Genomic DNA, 9,266 nt, shown 5'->3' with positions numbered 1-9,266 from the left:
CTTCTCACGCCTACTTGTCTTGAGAAAACAGCTGCATCATCCTTTAATCAGTCTTGTAAAGAGAAGGCAAAAATAATCAAAAACAATTTTTGGATGGATTGTTCTGGAACCACATTTCCAGGCATGCTTTAAGACATGATAAACCTCTACCTGCAATAGTAAATTATACCTCAGATGCTTTTCCCCCACTCAAATATGTGCAGTTAATCTGTTAAAAACTGATTAATTTAGCTCCATTTCAGCTTCAGTAAGATGCGCTCTTCTTGTTTCAAAAATTTAAACCACAGAATACAAAATGTCTCCCACTTCCTCTCTGCAAGCAAGGTTTAAAATTGCTACATCGCACTTGAATAAGTTGCATACGTGCCCTCAATTGGTGCCAAACTTGATGTAATGTCACAAATCCTGCTCATGTTCAGAGCCTTTGAACTCAGATTAACACTGGGATCATAGAAAGGCCCCTGTTTAGCACACAAATTGGGAAACTGTGTCTGTAAATACATCATTCTGGGCAGCGGAGCTCAACCATCTACCAGAAGAAAGAAAAAACAACAACAACAACCAGATGCATTTGAATACTTTAGTAAGTTTCCCAGCGTTGAATGCTTGTTTAGGTCCTCACAATCATTCTCTAATTAGACAGTACAAAAAGTACAAAGACAGAAGTACTTTTTTTTCATTTATTCACACACAATCAATGAATCACAGTCTGTCCCCTAAAATGATGGGGTGATGGTAGATGCTTGGATTCTTCTACAGCAGGCCATCTAGGTCCGTGGGCAGCTCCTCCACAGTGGTGCTGTAGAAGGTCTCAATGTCCTTCAGGGCTCGTCTGCATTCATTGGTCACCAGGGTGATGGCAGCTCCTCTTCGTCCAAACCGACCTCCTCGACCAATCCTGTGGAGGTAGCTCTCCTTCTTGGTTGGGAGGTCATAGTTTATGACCAAAGACACTTGTTGAACGTCAATGCCTCTGGCCAGAATGTCCGTTGTGATCAGGACCCTGCTGGATCCTGAGCGGAACTCCCTCATGATCACGTCCCTCTGGCTCTGGTCCATCTCTGCATGCAGTGCAGAGACAGTGAAACCTCGTGACTCCATCTGCTGAGTCAGCCACTCCACTTTCCTGCGAGTGTTTGTAAAGATGATTGCCTGTGTGATCGTAAGAGATGTATAAAGGTCCATGAGGGTGTCCAGCTTCCATTCTTCCTTTGTGACGTCAACATAAAACTGCCGGATGCCCTCCAGGGTCAGCTCCTCTGTCTTCACCAGGATCCTGACAGGATCCCGCATGAATTTCTTTGTAACTGCCAGCACGTCAGATGGCATTGTGGCAGAGAAGAGCGCCACCTGTGCTCTGCTCGGCAGGACTTGAAAAATATCATATATTTGTTCCTTAAAGCCTCGGCTGAGCATTTCGTCAGCCTCGTCCATAATAAACATGTTGATGCTCCTGGAACAAAGATGTCTGCGGTTGAACATATCCAGGACTCGACCGGGGGTCCCCACAACAATCTGAGGGGCTTCGTTCCTCAGCCTCTGGGCCTCTCGGTGGATGCTGGTGCCTCCAGTGCAGGCATAGCAGGTGACTCCCATGTAGTCACCCAGAGCCAGCACCACTCGCTGGATTTGTTGAGCCAGCTCCCTGGTGGGGGCCACAATCAGAGCCTGAGTGGCCCTGTGCCTCAGGTTGATCTTCTGTAAGATTGAAATTGCAAAAGCAGCAGTTTTGCCAGTGCCAGACTGGGACTGGGCAATCAGGTCATAACCCTTGATACAGGGTACGATGGCTTTCTGCTGTATTAGAGACGGCTTTTCCAAACCATAACCGTAAATTCCCCGGAGCAGGGCCCCGTGCAGGTTCATCTTATCGAAACTCTCCACTGTGTGGTTCCAGTTGCTCTCAAGGACTGGACCATTGTCTCGTCTACGATGGTTAGTTGGCATTGGTGCAAAATAAGTTGACTGACCCTGATGCACTCGACCAGATGGAGCAAAGGTTCTTGATGTCATAATGCACCAAAGAGGAGATTTACTGAATGTTGAAGCTGAGTGTTCTCTTACATCGTCTCCTACCTTGATCTCATTCGGTGATGTCATCCTGTCATCTCATTCTGTGATGTCATCCTGCCATCTCATTCAGTGATGTCATTCTGCCATCTTCATTCTGGGATCACATTTGGAATTATGAGGTGAAAGTCAGAATTCTGAATGGGTTCTCATTCTGTGATCACAAGCAGACTGTGAAGTTTAAAGTTAAAGAATTCTGTGATACTCTTTGATCTGATTTTATTGACTGACTCTGATCGCTGACTTTGGTCCAGCAGTTCTCTCTTGGGTCTGACTTAAATCTGTGACACTCATATGAATGGAGTATCGATGGGATAGCAGATTTGGGTGACTCTCACTGAAATCAGGTTTATCAAACACAAATCTTCTTTTTTTTGTAGAACTCCATAAGTAGTATTACCAGAGACCTTAAATATGGGAAAATATCGCTGAGCTGCTGTAATCAGTTGCCCATCAGCTGATCTCTCTCTCTCTCTTTTTTTAACCTGTCCTGTTCAGTAGCTGGGCCAGGCAGCATCGATGTTCCTGGTGCCTTGTTGTACTGAAGCAGTTTTATTCTGCATAGGAGGAATCTGATAAACTCCTCCTATCGCTATTGGTTCGTTGATAAAGCTACCGGACCGAGGCTCAGGAGTGGATAGGAAGAGAGAACAGGGACAGGATAGGGAAGGCAAGGGGGGGGGGGCAAAAACAACAACAATAGCAGAAAAACAAACGAACAAAAAAAGATTGACAACAATAACAACAGAGAGGGGGAAAAAAAGAAAAAAACATTGGTTGCAGAATTTCCAGTGCAGGTTTACCATTTGGTTTGATATAATTTTTCAAATAAATGTCTGAGTGTGTGATTATGGATCAGTTGTGCACAGCATGTGTGTGTGTGTGTGTGTGTGTGCGTGTGTTTGCGCGTGTGTATATGTATGCTACGGTTTGTCTTGGATGCTGTGGCAGGTCAGGACCAAGCCACCAGGGCACCCAGAAACCCCCAGAACACAGGGACGGGGGTCCGGAGATCCGGGCAGAGGGTCCACCACCCCGCAGTGTGAGGGCAGGGAGGGCCCAGGCCCAGCGTGCACGGCGGGACCCCCAGCCGGCAGCCCATGGTCAGGGCACCCACTTCGATCAGCATCAAGGAGGCCAGCCCCCATCCTTCTAATGTCCCCCCACAAATCCCTGAGCCTTCAATCCAATCAAATCATTTATTCAGATCAATGGACCAACCACTGTACCTCAACCATCAGCAGGATCTTTAGCAGCCGCCTCTTCTTCACAGGTCACATGTCAAAATATCCCAGACTTTTGCTGATGTTTTGCCAACTTAGACTTTGTTAATAGCCTGCAAATGAAGGGAATTTCTTGAACGTGTCTTCAGTCGAAATACGTTCAAGGCAGACGACATGGAGCTCTTACCTGACGTCTTTTAAAAAAAAAAAAAATGTCAGGCACTTCCTTCCTGATGTTAAACAGGTTGTAGCGTGAAGACAAGGGAGGCACAATTAGCTTTGATTCCACTCGACAAATATGTAAGTCGGAAATATTAACATTTTGCTTTTACACCCGATTGTAAGTGTCATTACTTCCAAACAAGCCAGACATCAGAAGAGAAGCAATCAAAACCACCATTTTCCTGCTAATTGTATGAACAGAAACACATGGCCATCAAAATAGATTTGTTTCTCTAAACAAATCTTTATTTCATAGTAAATTTAAAAAAAACTTGTTGACATCTAAAAACAGATAAGATTAACAAACCAGAATTACGTCCGTCTCTGAAAATTCAACAAACAAAAATATTGCATGATGTAAGGCCGGGGTTGGAAATGGCACGAGAAATGAGAACAGTTAACTTGCTGTTCGACTGTTGAGGCCGCGGCCAAATGAACATTGGTGGGAATTCATTCACACACTTACATATTAGAATGATTGATTTTTGAATGGAACTGCAAAACACAGTATGATGAACGACTTGTCTTGTAGTGTAGAAACAGACCATTTCCATGAACCAGACATGGGGTGATTTGTTTGGAGTCTGTCGTTAAAGTTTGGCACCTCAAAAGCAGACGGCTTTAGGTGATAAACACAACGATACTCACAACATGGCACACACAGACTGGGCTTTATCGTTAGCAATTTTGCTGGAATTTAAGTACAATTCCAGCTTAAAAATCAAAACATGCATCGAGGATGATCGTCTACTTTAACTAAATTCCAGGTACTTTGCCTGGACATCCAGTTCCATGAGCCCATTCCTCATGATTCACCAGGAAAGTTCAACTAAACCACCCTCTTAACCGTGAGATAGAAATTTCATAAGGAGACTGAAACAACTGACATGAGAGGTGATGCAGAGGAACTGTGGGGCTTGAAGCCATCGAGAGGTAAAGATGTTGAGCGACAGAATGCCAAAAGAATATAAAATGGTCAATATTCTAAATAATCAAAAACAATTTCTGGATGGATTGTTCTGGAACCACATTTCCAGGCATGCTTTAAGACATGATAAACCTCTACCTGCAATAGTAAATTATACCTCAGGTGCTTTTCCCCCACTCAAATATGTGCAGTTAATCTGTTAAAAGCTGATTAATTTAGCTCCATTTCAGCTTCAGTAAGATGCGCTCTTCTTGTTTCAAAAATTTAAACCACAGAATACAAAATGTCTCCCACTTCCTCTCTGCAAGCAAGGTTTAAAATTGCTACATCGCACTTGAATAAGTTGCATACGTGCCCTCAATTGGTGCCAAACTTGATGTAATGTCACAAATCCTGCTCATGTTCAGAGCCTTTGAACTCAGATTAACACTGGGATCATAGAAAGGCCCCTGTTTAGCACACAAATTGGGAAACTGTGTCTGTAAATACATCATTCTGGGCAGCGGAGCTCAACCATCTACCAGAAGAAAGAAAAAACAACAACAACAACCAGATGCATTTGAATACTTTAGTAAGTTTCCCAGCGTTGAATGCTTGTTTAGGTCCTCACAATCATTCTCTAATTAGACAGTACAAAAAGTACAAAGACAGAAGTACTTTTTTTTTCATTTATTCACACACAATCAATGAATCACAGTCTGTCCCCTAAAATGATGGGGTGATGGTAGATGCTTGGATTCTTCTACAGCAGGCCATCTAGGTCCGTGGGCAGCTCCTCCACGGTGGTGCTGTAGAAGGTCTCAATGTCCTTCAGGGCTCGTCTGCATTCATTGGTCACCAGGGTGATGGCAGCTCCTCTTCGTCCAAACCGACCTCCTCGACCAATCCTGTGGAGGTAGCTCTCCTTCTTGGTTGGGAGGTCATAGTTTATGACCAAAGACACTTGTTGAACGTCAATGCCTCTGGCCAGAATGTCCGTTGTGATCAGGACCCTGCTGGATCCTGAGCGGAACTCCCTCATGATCACGTCCCTCTGGCTCTGGTCCATCTCTGCATGCAGTGCAGAGACGGTGAAACCTCGTGACTCCATCTGCTGAGTCAGCCACTCCACTTTCCTGCGAGTGTTTGTAAAGATGATTGCCTGTGTGATCGTAAGAGATGTATAAAGGTCCATGAGGGTGTCCAGCTTCCATTCTTCCTTTGTGACGTCAACATAAAACTGCCGGATGCCCTCCAGGGTCAGCTCCTCTGTCTTCACCAGGATCCTGACAGGATCCCGCATGAATTTCTTTGTAACTGCCAGCACGTCAGATGGCATTGTGGCAGAGAAGAGCACCACCTGTGCTCTGCTCGGCAGGACTTGAAAAATATCATATATTTGTTCCTTAAAGCCTCGGCTGAGCATTTCGTCAGCCTCGTCCATAATAAACATGTTGATGCTCCTGGAACAAAGATGTCTGCGGTTGAACATATCCAGGACTCGACCGGGGGTCCCCACAACAATCTGAGGGGCTTCGTTCCTCAGCCTCTGGGCCTCTCGGTGGATGCTGGTGCCTCCAGTGCAGGCATAGCAGGTGACTCCCATGTAGTCACCCAGAGCCAGCACCACTCGCTGGATTTGTTGAGCCAGCTCCCTGGTGGGGGCCACAATCAGAGCCTGAGTGGCCCTGTGCCTCAGGTTGATCTTCTGTAAGATTGAAATTGCAAAAGCAGCAGTTTTGCCAGTGCCAGACTGGGACTGGGCAATCAGGTCATAACCCTTGATACAGGGTACGATGGCTTTCTGCTGTATTAGAGACGGCTTTTCCAAACCATAACCGTAAATTCCCCGGAGCAGGGCCCCGTGCAGGTTCATCTTATCGAAACTCTCCACTGTGTGGTTCCAGTTGCTCTCAAGGACTGGACCATTGTCTCGTCTACGATGGTTAGTTGGCATTGGTGCAAAATAAGTTGACTGACCCTGATGCACTCGACCAGATGGAGCAAAGGTTCTTGATGTCATAATGCACCAAAGAGGAGATTTACTGAATGTTGAAGCTGAGTGTTCTCTTACATCGTCTCCTACCTTGATCTCATTCGGTGATGTCATCCTGTCATCTCATTCTGTGATGTCATCCTGCCATCTCATTCAGTGATGTCATTCTGCCATCTTCATTCTGGGATCACATTTGGAATTATGAGGTGAAAGTCAGAATTCTGAATGGGTTCTCATTCTGTGATCACAAGCAGACTGTGAAGTTTAAAGTTAAAGAATTCTGTGATACTCTTTGATCTGATTTTAATGACTGACTCTGATCGCTGACTTTGGTCCAGCAGTTCTCTCTTGGGTCTGACTTAAATCTGTGACACTCATATGAATGGAGTATCGATGGGATAGCAGATTTGGGTGACTCTCACTGAAATCAGGTTTATCAAACACAAATCTTCTTTTTTTTGTAGAACTCCATAAGTAGTATTACCAGAGACCTTAAATATGGGAAAATATCGCTGAGCTGCTGTAATCAGTTGCCCATCAGCTGATCTCTCTCTCTCTCTCTTTTTTTAACCTGTCCTGTTCAGTAGCTGGGACAGGCAGCATCGATGTTCCTGGTGCCTTGTTGTACTGAAGCAGTTTTATTCTGCATAGGAGGAATCTGATAAACTCCTCCTATCGCCATTTATGTTTAATTTTATTAGGAATGGTGTTGGTTCATTGATGAAGCTACTGGACTGAGGCTCAGGAGTGGACAGGAAGAGAGAACAGGGACAGGACAGCGAAGACAAGTGGGAGGGGGGAGACAAAAACAACAACAGCAATAGCAGAAAACAACAACAACAACAAAAACACAAAAAACAAACAAAGAAAAAGTAACAACAACAAAAGAAAAAGAAAGAAAAAAAACAATGGTTGCAGAATTTCTGGTGCAGGCTTACCATTTGGTTTAATATAATTTTAAGATAAATGTCTGAGTGTGTGATTATGGGTCAGTTTTGTGCTCCATGCGTGTATGTGTGTATACGTGTGTGTATGTGTATGTGTGTGTGCTACGGTTTGTCTTGGATGCTGTGCGTAGCTGGCTGTAGCTGATGTGGGGGGCCAGGACATCGCACCCCCAGTCCAGGATGGCAGGTAGGTCAGGACCAGGTCACCAGAGCACCCTGAAACCCCCAGGACACGGGGAGCCCCAGGACACGGGGAGCCCCAGGCCACCCCCCCCCCCAGGAAACAGCCACAGGCCCAACCCATGCCAGGACCCATAGGAAAGCATAGGAGCAGCAACCCCCACCCAGAAGCAACCCACAGAGAGACGGGGCAGAGATGACCCTAGTCCCGCCGGGCACCCCCCCCCCCCCACAGCATGAGCAGAGGCTCAGGAGTGGATAGGAAGAGAGAACAGGGACAGGATAGGGAAGACAAGGGGGGGGGGGGACAAAAACAACAACAATAGCAGAAAAACCAACAAACAAGCAAACAAGTTGCAGAATTTCCAGTGCAAGTTTACCATTTGGTTTGATATAATTTTTCAAATAAATGTCTGAGTGTGTGATTATGGATCAGTTGTGCACCGCATGTGTGTGTGTGTGTGTGTGTGTGTGTGTGTGTGTGTGTGTGTGTGTGTGTATGTATGTGCGTGTGTATGTGTGTGTGTGTATGTGTGTGCTATGGTTTGTCTTGGATGCTTTGGGTAGCTGACTGTAGCTGATGTGGGGGACCAGGACATCACGCCCAGGATAGCAGGCAGGTCAGGACCAAGCCACCAGGGCACCCAGAAACCCCCAGAACACAGGGACGGGGGTCCGGAGATCCGGGCAGAGGGTCCACCACCCCGCAGTGTGAGGGCAGGGAGGGCCCAGGCCCAGCGTGCACGGCGGGACCCCCAGCCGGCAGCCCATGGTCAGGGCACCCACTTCGATCAGCATCAAGGAGGCCAGCCCCCATCCTTCTAATGTCCCCCCGCAAATCCCTGAGCCTTCAATCCAATCAAATCATTTATTCAGATCAATGGACCAACCACTGTACCTCAACCATCAGCAGGATCTTTAGCAGCCGCCTCTTCTTCACAGGTCACATGTCAAAATATCCCAGACTTTTGCTGATGTTTTGCCAACTTAGACTTTGTTAATAGCCTGCAAATGAAGGGAATTTCTTGAACGTGTCTTCAGTCGAAATACGTTCAAGGCAGACGACATGGAGCTCTTACCTGACGTCTTTTAAAAAAAAAAAATGTCAGGCACTTCCTTCCTGATGTTAAACAGGTTGTAGCGTGAAGACAAGGGAGGCACATTCAGCTTTGATTCCACTCGACAAATATGTAAGTCGGAAATATTAACATTTTGCTTTTACACCCGATTGTAAGTGTCATTACTTCCAAACAAGCCAGATATCAGAAGAGAAGCAATCAAAACATCATCCATCCATCCATCGTCGTCTTCCGCTTATTCCTTACTAGTAAGGGTCGCGGGGGGGCTGGAGCCTATCCCAGCATCTACGGGCGAGAGGCGGGGTTCACCCTGGACAGGTAACAGTCCATCGCAGGGCCAACATACAGGGACGAACAACAATTCACACTCACACATTCAATTTAGAGAATTCAATCAGCCTCGTCCCCAAATTGCATGTTTTTGGACTGTGGGAGGAAGCTGGAGTACCCGGAGAGAACCCACGCAGGCACGGGGAGAACATGCAGACTCAACACCGAAAGATCCCGCGCCCGAGCCGGGACTCGAACCTTCTTGCTGTGAGGCCACAGTGCTCACCACTGCACCACCGTGCTGCCCTCAAAACCACCATTTTCCTGCTAATTGTATGAACAGAAACACATGGCCATCAAAATAGATTCTTT

At 46.2% G+C, this 9,266-nt stretch overlaps 2 pseudogenes; both read right to left on the bottom strand.

Annotated features, from left to right (window-relative positions):
- Positions 1 to 669: 669 nt before the first annotated feature.
- Positions 670 to 2,052, bottom strand: LOC147260133 (eukaryotic initiation factor 4A-I pseudogene; annotated as a pseudogene).
- Positions 2,053 to 5,094: 3,042 nt separating this feature from the next.
- Positions 5,095 to 6,482, bottom strand: LOC147260132 (eukaryotic initiation factor 4A-I pseudogene; annotated as a pseudogene).
- Between the last annotated feature and the right edge of the window lie 2,784 nt (positions 6,483 to 9,266).

Source organism: Aulostomus chinensis, chromosome 6, assembly GCF_037954235.1.
Source record: "Aulostomus chinensis isolate RoL2024-O1b breed Wild chromosome 6, RoL_Achi_v1.0, whole genome shotgun sequence".
Lineage (NCBI taxonomy): Eukaryota > Metazoa > Chordata > Actinopteri > Syngnathiformes > Aulostomidae > Aulostomus > Aulostomus chinensis.
This window is presented reverse-complemented; position numbering and strand designations above follow the sequence as displayed.